At 37.5% G+C, this 19,283-nt stretch overlaps 1 pseudogene; it reads left to right on the top strand.

Annotated features, from left to right (window-relative positions):
* The window catches only part of LOC116112784, a 28,460-nt pseudogene extending 11,830 nt beyond the window's left edge, over positions 1-16,630 (top strand).
* The last annotated feature ends 2,653 nt before the right edge of the window (positions 16,631-19,283 follow it).

Genomic DNA, 19,283 nt, shown 5'->3' with positions numbered 1-19,283 from the left:
GGTTAGAGCCATTGGATTGTGTGATTGGCTTATTGGTTTTTTTTTTCACCTTTGAGGTTGATAGTAGGAGCTATCACAGGTGTGGATAAGTTGTTGGCCTACTTAATCAACTCATTTAGCTTGTTGCCGAAGCGAAGGTTTGAAATGGCAGGATGGGATCTCGGTCCACGAGGAAAGTCAACAGGCTTCCTGAGTTAATAGTAAGGGCTAGTGGCTTGAGTAAAATAGTGGGAACATTTGTTTAATAAAAGACCATGTTAAATAATAATGAACTTTATAATAACTTTATCTTTTCTGCAATTGTAGATTCACCGAAAATGAGTATTATGAACCTGCGACCGATAATCGAAAAAGAAAACAGGTTGGATGGATCCAATTTCTCAGACTGGTATCGTAATCTTCGGATTATACTTAAGTCAGAAAAGAAATTGTATATCCTTGAAAAGCCATACATGGCTGAGCCTGATCCTGATGCCACTCAGGAAGTTAAGGATACTTATCAAAAGTTCCTTGATGATGCTGATAGCGTTCAATGCTTGATGTTAGCATCGATGACACCTATGCTGTAAAAGCAGCATGACAATATGGATGCTTCTTCCATTATTCTACACCTTAAGGAGCTATTTGAAACAAATGCTCGACATGAGAGGTACAAGGTGTCGAAAGCATTGTTTGGGAGTCGTCTGACTGAAGGAGCCCAAGTTGGCCCTCATGTGCTTATGATGATCGAGCACATAGAGAGGCTTGAGACTTTGGGATGTGGCTTAGATGTAGAATTACAAATGGATTTAATTCCGCAATCCTTGCCTGACTCTTATGCTCCGTTCATAATGAATTTCAATATGAACATGATGGAGAAAACCCTATCAGAACTTCTGAACATGCTGAGGACTGCAGAGTAGGACTTGAAAAAGTCCAAGCCTATTTTACTGGTTGCTGCTAGTAAAGCAAAGGGTAACGGCAAGGGTAAGGCCAAGGCCAAACCCAAGCCCAAGCCCAAAGGACAGGTAGCTCTTGGGCCTGAGAGTGGCATAGGGAAGGGCAAGGTAGTCTACTTCTTTTGTGGCAAGCCTGGCCACTGAAGGAAACAATGCAAGGCTTTCCTCGCAAGCAAGAAGAAGTCAAAGGCTTCGACTTCAGGTATTTTTATGATTAAGATTAATTTCTCTCCATCAATATCTTGTGTCATTGACACAAGATGTGGTACTCACATTTATACTGATGTACAGGGCTACGGCAGAGTAGAGTGCTCGCCAAGGGAGAGGTAGACCTACGAGTTGGAAATGAAGCACATGTGGCTGCACTGGCTATAGGGACTTATTGTTTATCTTTGCCTACGGGCTTGTTATTGGAACTACATAACTGTTATCATGTACCTTCTATTTCTAGAAATATTATTTCAGTATCCGCTTTGGATAATATAGGTTATCATTTTGAGATATCTAATGGATTGTTGTCCTTTAGTTTGAATGGTATTCTACTTGGAATTGCAAGGTAATATAATGGATTATATGTTCTTGAATTAAACAATAAAGATATTCTCAATATTGAAACCAAGAAAGCTAAACATAGCAATTAAAAGCAGAAATATCTCTGGCACTGTAGATTGTGTCATGTTAATAAGACTCGCATTGCAAAACTTCAAAGGGATGGAGTTTTGGCCCCTTTTGACTTTCAGTCATTTGAGGTATGCAAGTCATGCCTTTTAGGCAAGATGACCAAGTCTCCTTTCACAGGACAAGGTGAAAGGGCTACTGAGCTGTTAGGCATCATCCATAGTGATGTATGTGGTCCACTAACAGTTGAAGCCAGAGGTGGATATTCATAATTCATCACATTTACTAATGATTTCAGTAGATATGGTTATGTCTACCTTATGAGACATAAATCTGAAGCCTTTGATAAATTCAAGGAATTCAGAAATGAAGTACATAATATGTTGGACAAAAGTATTAAAGCTCTTCGGTCGGATCGAGGAGGTGAATACTTAAGCTTAGGGTTTTCAGAATACCTGAAGGAATGTGAGATAGTATCACAACTCAGCCCTCCTTATACACCCCAACACAATGGAGTGTCTGAAAGGAGGAACAAGACCTTACTTGACATGGTTAGGTCCATGATGAGTTTTAGTGATTTACCTGCATTGTTCTGGGGTTATGCCATAGAGACTGCGACTCACGTTTTGAACCTTGTGCCATCAAAGTCTGTAGATAAGACTCCATATGAGCTATGGAGTAGGCGAAAGCCCAATTTGTCTTATCTAAGGATTTGGGGTTGCGAAGTTTATGTTAAGAAATTGACTTCGAACAAGCTGGGCCCAAAATCCTGTAAATGCATATTTGTGGGGTATCCAAAGGAGACCAAAGGATACTATTTCTACCACCCAGAAAAGTGTAAAATTTTTGTTGCTCAATCTAGTGTCTTCCTAGAAAAGGAATATTTTTTAAGAAGTACTAGTGGAAGAAAAGTAGAACTCAATGAAGTTCTAGAACCACAAGATATACTAGATGAAGGACGGGATGATGTGCCACAGGAAGTGGTTGAGCATCATGAGGAGGTTACTCCACAACTTGTGGATCAAAGTGAACCACCTCAGGTAGCACAAGAGCTACGTAGATCTGGGAGAGTACGCCATAAGCCTGAGAGATACGGTTATCTCGTGACTCAACATGGTGACATATTGGTTTACCAAGACGATGAACCCAGAACCTACAAAGACGCTATATCAGATCCAGATTCCTTTAAATGGCTTGAAGCCATGAAATCTGAGATGGACTTCATGTACCAGAACCAAGTGTGGTCTCTGGTGGAACCACCTGAAGGGGTAAAACCCATAGGGTGTAAATGGGTCTTCAAGAAGAAGACTGACATGNCTAATTAGGGGGTGTTTGGAAACATGAGGTGTTGAGGTTGGAGCCCAAGCCCATTCCATGTGGGAATAGGGCAAGTAAAATAACACTTTAAAGAAAAGTGTCAATTGAAAAATGTGAGAATTTTTATTCATTCATTCTTTCATTGAAAAGGAAAATACACAGCCCCAAAACACTCTCACTCTCACGCCACTTTTGTTTTGCAAAGAATCAAAGTTCTTCTTTGATTTTTCTTCTTGTTTCTTAAGGCTAAGGAGGATCTAGCAAATCCTTCCTTAGTTCCTTGCGATTGTCTTCCTGTGGACTACGTCGGTTCGATCCTACACTTGGGTCGGTAGCAAAATCGTTCAAGGACAAAGTTGGTGGAGCTTCCAAACGTGCGTAAGATTATTGATCCTTGAATCTGATTTTCTACAGATTTAATTTATATATTGTATAAACTGTGATATTATACCCGGATCTTGGTTCTAAGGAACGATCCATGTCATTTATGTTTTTGGTTTCCGCTGCATAAGTGGGTCATTCACTAACAGTGGTATCAGAGCCTCGGGCATTAATTTCTACAGTTTATTGTATGATTTATAACATGTATTTGGTTGATAACATGTTATTTTTGTAAAATCTGAAAAATCTGCAAAATCTAAAAATATCTGCAAAATCTGCTTTTGGATGAATGATTCAAATGATAAATTGGTTTATAATGTGTTGATGAATGTTATATTGGTTGGTTGATATCCTGGTTGAATGTGTGTGCGTTCGATTTGATTTGGATTTGTGATATTACACAAAACTGCAAAATAACGCAAACTGTTCATATTGGGGATTTCCAGGTTTTGCCGCGGTGAGTGCTCTCTGGAATTTTTCGCCCCGGCGAAGTCTGTAGCTTTCCCAATTCAGTATTTTTTGCAAAGGGACCAATCTGTAGTTTTTAAATAACCTATAAAGCCAATAATCATTCTACACATAAAACAGGGTAATTAATTAATAAACCCACCCAATTCAAAAATTGATTGTTTTTGAAATGTATGCTATGTACTTGTTTGTATATTGCATGGTGCCCGGTACATGAGCCTTAGACCTATGGTGAATGTTTTAAAATTTTTGGGTATGTACGGTTGTAAATTTATTAAATAAGGTCTGCGTGTCCTGCCTATCTCATCTTCTCAATGTACATTCTCTTCTCATCTCATTCCCCTCGAATGTAAATTGAGGTTTCTAAATTTGTTGATGTAAAATTAGTTTAAGATTAATTTTATTGTAAATTTAAATGATATTTTTGTAATGTACTTGAAGACGGATCAAGGAAGAGACGATCATACTTGAAGACTCAAGATTTTATTACAGGANCTACATCCTTGGAATAAAGATCTATCGTGATAGATCGCGTAGGTTGCTTGGCCTAAGTCAGAGTGCATATATTGACAAAGTACTTAAAAGATTCAGTATGGAAGAATCCAAGAAGGGATTTCTTCCAATGTCACATGGTGTTTATCTCTCTAAGGAATTGTGTCCTAAAACACAAGATGAGAGAGATAGGGTGAAGAGGATTCCATATGCATCAGCAATTGGATCCATTATGTATGCCATGCTATGTACTCGGATTGATGTCTCATGTGCTTTTAAATTATCTTCTATGTGTGTGGCCTGTAGGCTCCTCATCATATCGGCAGTGTGTAGTATCGCAATTAACACCAATTAATCATCTCACTACACACAGACCAAGATTGGCCCCTAGCAAGGCATCATGGCCACCCAATATATTCAGATTCAGCAAAGCCACTACTTGGTTCTAGTACATGGAGTCCATCTCAGATTTCATGGCTTCTAGCCATTTAACGGAATCTGGATTCGATATAACGTCTTCGTAGGTTTTGGGTTCATTGTCTTGGTAGACCACTACGTCACCATGTTGAGTCACAAGATAACCATATCTCTCGGGTTCATGACCTACTCTCCCAGATCTACGTAGCTCCTATGCTACCTGAGTGGTTCACTTTGGTCTACAAGTTGTGGAGTCACTTCCTCCTGATGTTCAACCACCTCCTATGGCACATCATCACATCCTTCGTCTAATATATCTTGTGGTTCTATAACTTCATCGAGTTCTACTTTTCTCCCACTAGAACTTCTTAGAAAAAATTCCTTTTCTAGGAAGACACCAGTACGAGCGACAAAAATTTTTGCACTCTTTTGGGTGATAGAAATAGTATCCTTTGGTCTCCGTCGGATACCCCACAAAAATACATTTATAGGATTTTGGGCCCAGCTTGTTCGAAGTGAATTTCTTGACATAAGCTTCACAACCCTAAATCCTTTGATAAGACAAGTTGGGCTTTCGCCCACTTCATAGTTCATATGGAGTCTTATCTACAAACTTTAATGGCACATGGTTCAAAATATGAGTCGTAGTCTCTAGGGCATAACCCCAGAATGATGCAGGTAGATCACTAAAACTCATCATGGACTAACCATATCAAGTAAGGTCCTATTCCTCTTTTTAGACACTCCATTGTGTTGGGGTGTATATGAAGGGGTGAATTGTGATACTATCCCACATTCCTTTAGGTATTCAGAAAACCCTAAGCTTAAGTATTCACCTCCTCGATCTGACCGAAGACCTTTAATACTTTTGCCCAACATATTCTATAATTCATGTCTCATAAGGTAGAAATAACCATATCTACTGAAATCATCAATAAATGTGATGAAGTAGGAATATCCACCTCTGTCTTCAACTATTAGTGGACCACATACATCATTATGGATGATGCCTAATAGTTCAGTAGCCCTTTCACCTTTTCCTGTGAAAGGAGACTTTGTCATCTTGCTTAAAAGGCATGATTCGCATACCTCAAATGACTAAAAGTCAAAAGGGTCCAAAACTCCATCCCTTTGAAGTTTTGCAATGCGAGTCTAATTAACATGACCTAATCTACAGTGCCAAAGATATGTCTGGTTTCGATCGCTATGTTTAGCTCTCTTGGTTTCAACATTGAGAATATCTTTATTGTTTAAATCAAGAACATATAACCCATTATATAACCTTGCAATTCCAAATAGAATACCATTCAAACTAAAGGACAACAATCCATTAGAAATCTCAAAATGATATCCTATATTGTCCAAAGCAGATACTGAAATAATATTTATGGAAATAGAAGGTACGTAATAACAGTTATGAAGTTCCAGCAACAAGCTCGAAGGCAAAGATAAACAATAAGTTCCTACAGCCAATGCAGCTACATGTGCTCCATTTCCAACTCGTAGGTCCACGTCTCCCTTGGCGAGCAATCTACTTTGCCTTAGTCCTTGCATATCAGTACAAATGTGAGTATCACATCCTGTGTTAATGACCCAAGATGTTGAAGGAGAGAAGTTAATCTCAATCATAAATATACCTGAAGTCGAAGCCTTTGACTTCTTCTTGTTTGCAAGGAAAGCCTTGTAGTCCTTTTTCCAGTGGCCAGACTTGCCATAATAGAAGCAAATTACTTTCCTGCCTTTCCCAATGCCACTCTCAGGATTAAGAACACCCTGTCCTTTGGGCTTGGACTTGGGTTTGGCCTTGGCCTTGGCCTTACCCTTGGCCTTACCCTTGGCCTTACCCTTTCCTTTACTGGCAGTAACTAGTAAAATAGGTTTGGACTTTTTCATGTCCTGCTCTACAATCCTCAGGATGTTTAAAAGCTCTGACAGAGGTTTCACCATCGTGTTCATGTTGAAATTCATAATGAATGGTGCAAAAGAATCAGGTAAGGATTGTAGAATTAAATCCATTTGTAATTCTGCATCCAACCCAAACCCCAAAGTCTCAAGCTGCTCTATGTACTCTATCATCTTGAGCACATGAGGGCCAACTTCGGCTCCCTCAGTCATGCGACTTTCGAATAGTGCTTTCGAGACCTTGTACCTCTCATGTCGAGCATTTCCTTCGAAAAGCTCCTTGAGGTGCTGAAATTAGCAGCAACATCCATATTCTCATGCTACTTTTGTAGCTCAGGTGTCATCAATGCTAACATCAGGCATTGAACGCCATCAGCATCATCAAGGAACTTTTGATAAGTATTCTTCACTTCCTGAGTGGTGTCAGGACCAGGCTCAACCATGTATGGCTTATCAAGGATATACAATCTCTTTTTGGACTTCAGTATAATCCGAAGATTGAAATACCAATCCAAGAAATTTGATCCATCCAGCCTGTACTCTTTCTCGATTATTGGTCGTAGGTTCATAATGCTCATTTTGGTGAATCTACAATTGCAGAAAAGTAAAAGTCATTATAATGTTCATTAACGTTTAATATGGTCTTTTATTAAACAACGCTCCCACTATTTTACTCAAGTCAATAGCCCTTACTATTAACTCGGGAAAGCTCGTTGGCTTTCCTAGTGGACTGAGATCCCATCTTGCCCATTTCAAGCCTTCGCTTTGGTGAACAAGTTAAAATGGGTTGATTAGGTAGGCCAACAAACTTAATCCACACCCGTTGATAGCTCCTACTATCAACCTCAAATGTGAAACAAGCCAACAAGCCAATCACACAATCTAACAGCCTAGCCATCGTCCTTAAGTGTGATTCCCAGTATCAGTAGAGTGGACACTACATGTCGCATGTACATAACATGTGTACTACTCCACTATGCCTATGACATGTTTTTCAACCTTCGCTTTGGCAAACAAGCAAAACTGTCATTTTAAGTTGGCCCATCACCATTAAGGAAAACTCCAATGAATTTTAACCTCCCACTGGTAGAAGTGTACCCTTCGCTTTGGTGAACAAGGTTCTGACGAATAGTGGTTTGATTAAAACCATGGTGATGGAAGGCATGTAACAACTGCTGAAAACTAGTGCCATGCATGCATAATAACAATAGAAAATTGGGCCCCAAAATTTTCTTTTCATAATAATTCATATGTCTTTTATACACAAAGAGTACTGTTTACAAAAATTCATTTTAAAAGACAAAACAGGGGAAACAGTGTAGCTATTCTCTTCGCTTGCCGACGCCCCTCCGACTGCATCATCACCTAGATCCTGCATCCACAAAGGAAAATAACGGGGTGAGCACAAAATAATGCTCAGCAAGTAAAACCCTCTATCTGTCTGTCCCCGTATGTACAACTCTTAATTCTTTCCTTATACTATTTCTGATTCTATTTCTGTTTCTAATAACATCATGGCCTCATCTTACCGGAGGTACGGCCGGATGGCGTTCACACAGCACCATCTCACTCTCCATGACTATCGGGTGGAATTCACACAGTACCAACCCGTTCTTAGTGACTACCGAGTGAGGATCACAAAGCACCAACTCGGTTCCTCCTAACTATCGGGTGGAGATCACCTAGCACCTACCCGTTCCTCATGAATTTTGGGTAATGATCACCAAGCATTTACCCGTCTCTAGTCACTATCGGGTGATGATCACAAAGCATCAACCCGCTTCTACTAGCCGTTGGATGATGATCACAAAGCATCAACCTACATATCTCTTAACTAATCGGGTAGTGGTCACAAAGCATCTACCCATTCCTATTACTCATTGGGTGACGATCACTAAGCATCGACCCATCTCTCCAAGGCTATTCGGATGATGATCACAAAGCATCAATCCGATTCCCATAACGGTCGGGTGATGATCACAAAGCATCATCCCAACTATACTACTCTTCTAACTCATTCTATTGTAGCATTTTTCAATGCTCTCTACCCTTAGAGTAATTTTACCCACTAAGCTCTCTACTCATAGGGTATTTCTATACACAAAGTTCCCTACTCTTTCTTAGGTCACTTGTCAATGCATATAACAATGCACATGGATGATTCATCTCTACTAATGCACTTGTGAAATGCCAACATGCAATGTTGCAAGAATTAAGGTTCATTACTCACACTCAATTCTCTATTAGGCATTTCATCAAACAACTCATGTGCACTATAAAACTCTATCATAGCCATGAATCTAAAACTTTTCCTAACCATCCAAAATGGGGAAAAACCCCTTCACAAAGCCATAATAACCTGTCAAATAACACACTTCCAAAAAGGGTTTCATAACACCCCTTCAAATCCATCTCAACTACCTTGCCAATCCAACAACCCATTTCTCATATTTGCAAGGTATTAACATTCACAAAGCATAGAAATCTCTATTTAATACTCCATACATGGCATATTACATGCACATCACATACATACATCATTTCTATCAAAACCCTAATCAAGAAATTTCATGAATCTCAACTTGGGTTGGGTTTTACTTACCTTGTTATGGAGAGACTTCACAAATTCTTCCTTTCACTTGTTTAGCTTGACTTTCCCTCTAATCTTAACCAAAAGAATGAAAACCCTCAAACTTCAATATGGGTTAAAACTCCCAAATCACACAACTTAAGTAGAGATTCTTACCTTAGGAAGCCTTAGGTTGCTTTTCTACCTCAAATCACTTCAAAAACCCCTTGGAATTCCTTGATCAAAAGAGAAGAGAAGTTGAGAGGAAGAAGAATGAAGTGTTGCGTTTGAGAAGAAGAAATGAGGGGTTTGTTAATTCTAATTCCTTTTAATGAAATATAAACACAATCATTCCCATTTTGCCCTTACTCTTCTTTGGGAATTCCATCTATATCCTTTGATTCATTACAAACTCACCCCCATATCAACATATTCTCCATGAAAAATCCTTACAATTAACTCCCCACTTTTCCTGCTAATTAGGGGTAGAATGGTCAAATTGCCCTTAGGGAAGAAAATATCTAAAACTCAACCAACATTTTAAACGGTCTGTCGCCGCGGCGAAGAAACTTCTGTCGCCGCGGCGAAACTGTCCAGAGAGTTTCCCCGTGGTTTCAACACATCTTCGCCGCGGCGAAGATTCTTCTTCGCCCCGGCGAAGCTTGGTACACTCAACTTCTTCTATTTTCAACCAATTTCAGGGCAAACATTCAACACAACACTCAACCAAACAATATTACCAAAACCAACTCAAATAAGAGCGAAAGAAGAAACAACAAATACGTACCTCAAGTGGGGCGTTACAAGGCATACATGACTTAATATACTTTATTTGAGGGTTTTTATTTTACTGTCTCACCAAATTATTATCTTTGTTAGAATGACATTGTTTGGCATGTTATTGAACATTCAACCTTAGCATACATTCTAAACAAAACTTTAAACGTGCCGGTACATGGCCCAACTAAAACCGATTTCCTTGAGGCTAGAGGAATCGGTGGGTCACCTAAGGGTCCTACAATAAATATCTTGAGTCTTCAAGTATCATTGCCTTGCCCTTTGCTCTGACTTCAAGTGCATTACGAAAACATCATACTAAATTTACAAATAAAATTAATCTCAAACTAATTTTACATCAATAAATTTAGAAACCTCGATTTACATTTGAGGGGAATGAGATGTTTTTCAACCTTCGCTTTGGCAAACAAGCAAAACTGTCATTTTAAGTTGACCTATCACCATTAAGGAAAACTCCAATGAATTTTAACCTCCCACTGGTAGAAGTGTACCCTTCGCTTTGGCGAACAAGGTTCTGATGAATAGTGGTTTGATTAAAACCATGGTGATGGAAGGCATACATGACTTAATATACTTTATTTGAGGGTTTTTATTTTAATGTCTCACCAAATTATTATCTTTGTTAGAATGACATTGTTTGGCATGTTATTGAACATTCAACCTTAGCATACATTCTAAACAAAACTTTAAACTTGCCGGTACATGGCCAACTAAAACTGATTTCCTCGCGGCTAGAGGAATCAGTGGGTCACCTAGGGGTCCTGCAATAAATATCTTGAGTCTTCAAGTATCATTGCCTCGCCCTTTGCTTCGACTTCAAGTGCATTACAAAAACATCATACTAAATTTACAAATAAAATTAATCTCAAACTAATTTTACATCAATAAATTTAGAAACCTCGATTTACATTCGAAGGGAATGAGATGAGAAATAATGTACATCGAGAAAGGGAAGAACAGTAGGACACACTAGCCCTATTTTAAAATTTACAACCATACATACCTAAAAATATTTTAAAACATTCACCATAGGTCTTAAGGCTCATGTATCGAGCACCATGCAATGTTCAAACAAGTACATTGCATACATTAAAAAATAATCAATTTTTGAATTGGGTGGGTGAATTATTAATTACCCTATGACAATTTGCAGATCTACATTTGGTCCAAAAGTTTTTAAACTTTTCACATTGGCCCCTACACACTCGAAAATACGCTCGTTGCAGCGATGGATTATATCGCCACGGCGTGTGCTGATTTTCATCACAATGTGTTATATCACCGCAATGAGCGCTGATATTAAATCAACTATCGCACTAAGGACGATCGCTGTGGCTATGGGTTATATCGCCGTGGCGAGCGCTGATTTTCAATCAACGAGTACACCAAACAACGATCGCCGCGGCAATGGGTTATATCGCCACGGCAAGCGTACACTGATCTATAACATCTTATTAGTTTAACTAGCAGCAAACAAAACGCCAATTGGATTTTGCAATCAATCTAAACTTCTGATCTCAACAAAAATCCGTATCCTAATATACCAATCTTGTAGATCATCAACAAATTGAAGTAATCAAGTAAATTGATTTCTTAAAACATGCTTTCAAGGTAGATTTTGTACAGATTCAACAAGGCAACATGTTATCAATCAAACACATGTAATCAACCATACACTAAACTGTATAATCTGGTACGCTAGGCTCTGATAACACTGTAAGGAAACGATCAAGTTTATGGCAATGGAAAACAAAAATTATATAGCACAGATTGTTCCCTTTGAACCAAGATCAGGGCACAATTTATACAGTTTATACGTTAAATCAAAATCTGCAGTAATATGAACAATCTGATTAGAGTTAAGAGTTCATACGCACGTTTGGAGGCTCCTTCAAACCTGTCTTTGACTGAGTTTGCTACCGATCCAAGTGTAGGATCGAACCAGCAGTAGTCTACATGAAGATAACACGAAGAGCTAAAGAGGGATTTGCTAGATCCTCTTTAGCTTCAAGAATCAAACTCAAGAATCAAGAGATTTTTTATTCAAAGAAAAAAAGGCTGGCATGAGGGAGTGAGGGCTATGTGTTTTAATTTTTCTTTCGAGTGAAATAATGAATGAATAATTCTCTCTCTTAATTCACAAAAACATGGCACTTATATAGTGCACACAAAACCCTATTCCATCATGGAATAGGCTTGGGCTTCAACCCAAACACTCCCTATATCCAAACACTCCCAATCGTGATATTTTAATTATAATTATTATTATTTTCAATTAAACTCAATTAATGTATTTAATTAATAATAATAATCCATTTAAATACATACGTGTACATATATTTAAATGTAATCTCACTTATTTAATTTTAATATCAAATTAAATATAGGCGACAACCTCAGCAAATTTAATTGCACTTTGAGATTACCAAAATACCTTTTCGCCCAAAAAGACGAAAATGCCCCTTACACAAACTAATTATTAAATTATCTTCTATGTGTGTGACTCGTAGGCTCCTCATCATACTGGTAGTGTGTAGTATTGCGATTAACACAAATTAATCGTCTCATTAAACACATACCAAGATTGGCCCCTGGCAAGGCATCATGGCCACCTGATAGATTCGGATTGAGCAAAGCAGCTACTTGTCAACGATATGGTTACCATACAATCAAATCCTTTCATCATCTATTATCTCATCGAGACTAAGGTACAAAAATAGTGCCAACCTCTGTTACTCTCGATATGTATGTATTTAGTTACTAGAACAATGACCGGAATAATAACTTAGATTGAGCAAGCACTCAATCCCACTGTGGCCACAGTTTTAGTGTCATTGCTATTTACTAAATTACACCGTGAGATAACTTCTCTCGTACCCAAGAGTGATGAATCCTCTATCGATCCACCATAGTCTTGATGCACTCCTTGATGTAGCCAATCACTACCGTATTGACAGCTCTGAATAGAACTATGTTAGGCTAGTGTCAAACTACACCAATCGGTGCACAAAGCGCTCCGGTGATGTCAAGTCTAAGGATCACATGCACCACCATTCGTTAGAGGATTTATTCCATAGACACTAGGGTTACCATCTATACAGAATCCTCTGGTGGGCCAGTCTAGTGAACTTGCCTACAGCAAGCACCCATATGTTGCACCAGGTTGTCAGCTAACAACCTTGACTAGTGAGATCAGTCACTGCCATATGTGCTCATAGGGTTCTCACTATCAAGATTTGAAATGCTTAATACCCTCGTCACGATTCTACCATTCTAAGGACATTTATCAATACATATACATATGATTTACATGATATATAATAAAAATGCATTTTATTGATCAATGAACATTATTACAAAGAGTCAATTCTACAATAATTGAGTGGCTCTAGGGCTCCAACTCCAACAGTAAACTCAAATTATCAAAATGATTTGCAGCTGTACCTATATTTGCACATTTGCAACAAGGAGTTCCCATGGGGTATGTTTTCACAGTTAAATAAATTTATTTGTCTAGAGCCCTAGAAGAAAAGGTGTCTATTTTGTTGTTACATTGATTCTGTGTTTGATGGAACTTTTTCTCTTGACATTCAAACTTTGGGTTGCCTTATTGATTGCTTGTTGAGTTCGGCATTATGTCTTTGCTTTAAGTTCTTTGGCTATCCTAAATAACTAGCAGAATTGATTTATCTTTTTTTTGCTTCTTGTGCCTTGTTGAGTTCTTTGGCATTATGTATTGAATAGATTTCTTTTGCTCCGTTGTTTCTTTCTCAGTATTTGTAATATACATTTCTCTGGTTGCAGAGAAGCCTAGCATTGCTCTCTCAATTCTAGCGTGCTCTCTCGTGGCAAAGTACTTGCCCTTTTCTCTCTTACGTTGCTTTTTAGATAATTAATTCAGTTTCTTTTAATAGTACAATGTTTATATCTCAAGAAAACAATTTTATATTCTATATTTGAGGTGTGTAGGTTGTGTTGAATACCTTTGATGCCCAGCCTTTAAGTGATGAAGAGGGACTTTTAATTATTGATGCCCTAATGCCATGGGTCTTTTATTCATGTATATATACGATTGTTCAATTTCGTTTAATAAAATGATTGAAAGATTGTTGAGTGTCTAAATTTATTGTTGAATTGTGATTATTGTTGTTTTGGTTGAGGAATATTATGAAGAATTTCATTGCATTATTCCATTATTTAATTGGTAATAATTAGGAAAATAATCTAATTACAAAATAAAAATATTTACAAAAAAAATCCTTGACAGATTTAAGACTATCAAGGATGGAAAATTGTTATTAATAAAATATTATTATTATTATCATTAAATTAATTTTTTTTTCTTGTTAAAATCTCTTGACAGTTTAAAGACTGTCAAGGATTGGTTAAATTTTGGACAAATCCTTGACGGGTTATAACTGTCAGGAGATCTATCAAGAAATTCTTGATAGTTCAAAAACGATCACCACCCTTTCTTGACACTGGCTTCAATGACAGGTGAAGAACTGTCAAGAAACCCCTTTCTTGATAGTTATTACCCATCAAGAAAAAGGGTTTTTCTAGTAGTGAGGAATTATATGAGACATGGAATAAAATTTTTTACTTGAGCTTGAGGCAAGCATTGCAAATTAGCAACAAGTACCAAATATAAAGTTCTAATTATGTAGCTTGGGTAGAACATTGCATCTTTAAAAAAAAGCAATTTCTAACATCAGAAATGAATAAGCAACTAGATATCAATTAATTTAGTAAGAAATTAAGATTTTAAGATCGCACCGACAAACAGTCTCAACAAATAATGATGCCACAGTATACCAGGAAATTTGATAAATCTGACTAGCTAACACAATGCAGCCTTTCAAGTGCCTATAGCCCCAACTTCCATGATCTTAGGAGTACTTGCCTTTTACATTATCAATTGGGCCAGCCAAGTCAGTGAGTAGAAAAAACCCAACTATACAGCTAAAAACTTAGATGATTCATGAAATCAATGGGATTACAGGGTTCTTAAATTTTTAAGCAATCTTCATTTCTTTAGAAAAAATTACAAAAAGGGCTAGCTAATACAACCAGATTTGAAAACATAACCAATCCTTGAGCTTCTTAATTTGCCCCTCAAGTCCTTTTTATTTCTTTGGAAGTAGGATGGCATAATTGAAGGCTCCCTAAACAACATCCATAACCTTTTTGTTTCATTTGTCCATGTAAACATGCTAACTTCATAAATTTAGGCTAATGAATATCATTTCACAATGTATAAAACACATTAGATATGAAACAATGCATCTAGAACTTGTAAAATGACACACTTTTACCTAAAAACAAGTACTTGGTGATTTTTCTCACTAGGAACTGAAAAGTGAACTTCTCCAAACACAAATAATTGAACTAATAGCATTAGTGTTAAAAAAAAAAAAAAAAGTCCAACCATTTAAAAAGTTAACTACGGTACACAATCAGCAAATTAAGAAAAAACAATAAACAAGAATCTAACAAATCAAATAGAAATAGCAGGTGACCACATATATCATATACCAGTGTAAATCATCTTTTCCATATATAAGAGTTTTATACAGTCTTATATGCATATATATAGATATCACTGCAGACATGGACAAAGTGTTAGTGTATGTCAGAAAGTAGTAGCTAGATAGCTCGTACCATGAATGAACTTCAAGGTCTGTGAGCTTCAATTCTCAACTAGAGAAAAGACTTCATGAAAGAAGTTTTTAAGAGAAACATAGATGTATCAATTCTCAACTAGTGAAAAAATTAAAAATATAGAAGAATTCCTTACATCATAATAAGATATTACAAAACTTGGCGGCGGTTCCGACGACAACAGCAACGGTCAGTGACGAAATTACTCCAAAACTTAGTGGAAGGTAGATCTGGTCACGGGGAGTCCATATATGTGGCTTGGGAGACGAAACAGCACCAAAAAAGTGAAGTCACACCGGAAAGGTGAATAGTCATGGCGGCAAGAATAGCGATTCTGGCGAGATCTAGCATCAATGGAGCTTGGGGAAGGTAAATTTGAGCCAAGAAGCATGGATCGGCCACTAAGGTGTCCAGATGTCATTGGAAAATGGCGAAATGTCATCGAGAAGTTGCATGGTCACAGTTGAGGGGAGATGAATGATTGCCAACAACAGGAAAGCTTAGGTCATGTTGGTCGGTGGTGGGAGATGCTGAAGAGACACCGGAATTGGAAGATGAAGGGTCGTCGAAAAATGGATGGACCTAGGGTGAATGGGTTTTGCTTTTGCACATGTAAAAATTTTTTGGGGAAAAATGGTGGAAATAAAAGTGAGTTTGTGGGAAACTTTCGCCTTAATGAAAAATGAGTGGGAAACTTTTGCCTTAGTGAAATACCAATAAGCAAATGATTTAGGGTTCTTTTGTTTTTGTTTTTCCAACTTAATTCTTGATATTTAAAACTGTAAAGGATTGAGACTACAACTATCAAGCAAAAAATTCGCACAATTTATTTTTGACCTAATCTTTGATAATTAATAACTGTCAAGAATCATCCGAAACGGTCAAGGATTATTTCTAATTCTTGACAGTTCATAAACTGTCAAGGATTATTTCTAATTCTTGACAGTTCATAAACTGTCAAGAATTGCAATGCTTGACAGTTTTTGAGAATGGTCAAGAAAATCTGCCTAATTATTCTATCAAGGAAATGGTTTTTGTAGTAGTGCGTGAAGATTGTTTCAACATATAAAGGTTTTTTGAGTTTACATATCTTTCCAAACTCTGCCTAAGCAACAAACCCTGAAGGTTGCTCCATGTAAACCTCCTCAAGAAGATCACCATGCAAAAATGCATTCTTAACATCAAGTTGGTGAAGAGGCCAACCATGAGAAACTGCAAGAGAAATCAATAATCGGATAGAAGTCATTTTAGCAACCGAAGAAAATGTCTCAGAGTAATCAATAGAGCATAATCCATAGCAACCAACCGAGCTTTCAACTGTACCACATATCCATCTGGATTAACCTTTACTACAAACACCCACTTATACCTAATGGCCTTTTTTTTAAGTTGGTAAGTCAACTAGGTCCCATGTATTATTATGCTTAAGAGCCAACATTTCTTTTTCCATAGCCCTCCACCCCCATCATGAGCAATCGCTTTAGACATAGAACTGGGAATAGAGATGAAATCTAAAGATGCAACAAAAGACTTGGAGGACAGAGACAAGGATGTATAAGAAACAAAAGATGAAATAGGATAAGTACAAGACAACTTACCTTTACAAAGAACAATGGGAAGATCAAGGTTAAAAGGATCTAGATCCTGGGATGAAGTTAACGGTAGAGGAAATGAATTAGATGCTAACACGGGTGACATATGTTGTTGCTGAGTATCCCAACGAACTTAAACTTGAGTAACAAGAGGACGACAAGGGGGTGAGGAATGATGCTGAGTAATGGTATAAATAAGAAGATCATCGAGGACAATAGTGGTTGATGAATCTAAATAGTCTACATAAGGAATATTTAAAAAAAAAAAAAAAAAAATATCAACTGAGACAATATACTTACCCAATGTAGGAGAAAAGCAACGGTAACCCTTCTAGTAACGAGTATAACCCAAGAATATGCATTAAGAGACCTAGGATCTAATTTGGAAAGGTGAGGTCGAACATCTTGAACAAAACAAATACACCCAAAGACTTTGGGAGGAAGAGAAAATAAAGACTGAGAAGGAAAAAGAATAAAATAAGGGATCTAACAACCCAAAACAGAGGAGGGCATTCGATTAATCAAATAACAAGCAGTAGAAACCGCATTTGTCTAGAATTCTTTGGAAACATTCATATGAAAAAGAAGTGTATGAGCAACCTCCAACAAATGATGATTTTTTCCTTCAACAACCCCATTTTGTTGAGGTGTATACACACAAGATGACTGATGAATAATACCCTTGGTGGATGAAAAAGAAGAAAAAAATGCAGAAAAATATTATTTGGCATTATCACTCTACAAAATTTTAATAAAGGAGGCAAGTTGATTCTGTATCTCAGCATAAAAGTCACAAAAAATGGAAAATAACTCAGAACGATTTTTTATAAAATATAGCCAAGTTACATGGGAAAAATCATCGACAAAAGTAACAAAGTATCTATACCTAGATTTTGACAAAACACGACAAGGACCCCAAATATCTGAATTTATAATATCAAAAGGCGTCGCAACTTGTTTATTTATTCTAGAATTGTATGAAACTCGATGGTGTTTACCAAATTGACATGACTCATACTCAAAATGTGACATTGACTCTAAACTAGGACACAATTTCTTCAAGATTGGGAAATGAGGATGTCCAAACCGACCATGGAAGATGGATAGGGATGAATCACTAGTACAAGCAACAGGTTATGGCATTGGAGTAGAAATGTCATCAAGCATGTAGAAGCCACCCAAAACACGAGCCCTACCAATAATTTGCTTCGTCTCGTGATCTTGAAAGACACAATGAGTAGGGAAAAAAATAAACACTATAGTTGAATGTATTAGTAATTTGACTCACGGATAATAAATTAAAAGGAAAGTGAGGAAGACACAAAAAAGAGGAGAGAGATATAGATTTGGTGGGATTAGCAGCACCACACCTTTTAACTAAAGTAACGAAAGACAAATTAAAAGATGATGTGAATGACGAAAGGATACCTGTATCACCTGGCGAGTAGCACCAGAATCAATGACCCAATTACGACTAGAAGTAGACACACGAGCTATAGGATTACCTAATTGTGTTAATGTAGCGTCATTCACTAGAATGGATGATAGAGGACTAGCAACCTGTGTGAGGCGAGCATACTCATATGTAGGAATAGTAACCATGGAAGGAGTAGGTAAGAGACCATCTTGAGTGGCAACATGGGCATATTTCTAAGACCCTTGCCCATTTTGAGGCTTCCCATAGAGTCTCCAACAATTCCTTTTTACATGTCCCTCCGCACCACAATGGAAACAAATGCAAGTGCCATGACCAAGACTACTCCCTATATCATGACTCACCCCTTTGTTTCCTTTACCACTGTTAGTCTTCATGCTAGCTAAAGCAACATGATCTGTAGCAGAATCCTGTATGGTGCCTCTATTTTCCCCTATACTAACCCTAAGAAGATGAGCATAAGCATCAGTAAGAGAAGGAAGTTTTTCATCGGTAAGGAGTTGTGTCCAAACTACATCATATTTTGGCCTCAACCCAGCTAGAAACATTGCACAATCACTTGCTCTTCTTGTTCATTCATCTCCACAACATCTGCAGTCATAGGAAATATAGCTTGCTTTTCTTGAAAAGCTTGCTTCACTTCTGTATAGTACTCAAGCAATGTCTTCTCCTAGATATTAGCCTGATAAATCCTC

The sequence above is a fragment of the Pistacia vera genome, unplaced genomic scaffold (genome assembly GCF_008641045.1).
Source record: "Pistacia vera cultivar Batoury unplaced genomic scaffold, PisVer_v2 Contig67, whole genome shotgun sequence".
NCBI classification, from domain to species: Eukaryota; Viridiplantae; Streptophyta; class Magnoliopsida; order Sapindales; family Anacardiaceae; genus Pistacia; species Pistacia vera.
Note: the sequence above shows the minus strand (reverse complement) of the source record. Positions and strands in the feature narration are given on the sequence as shown.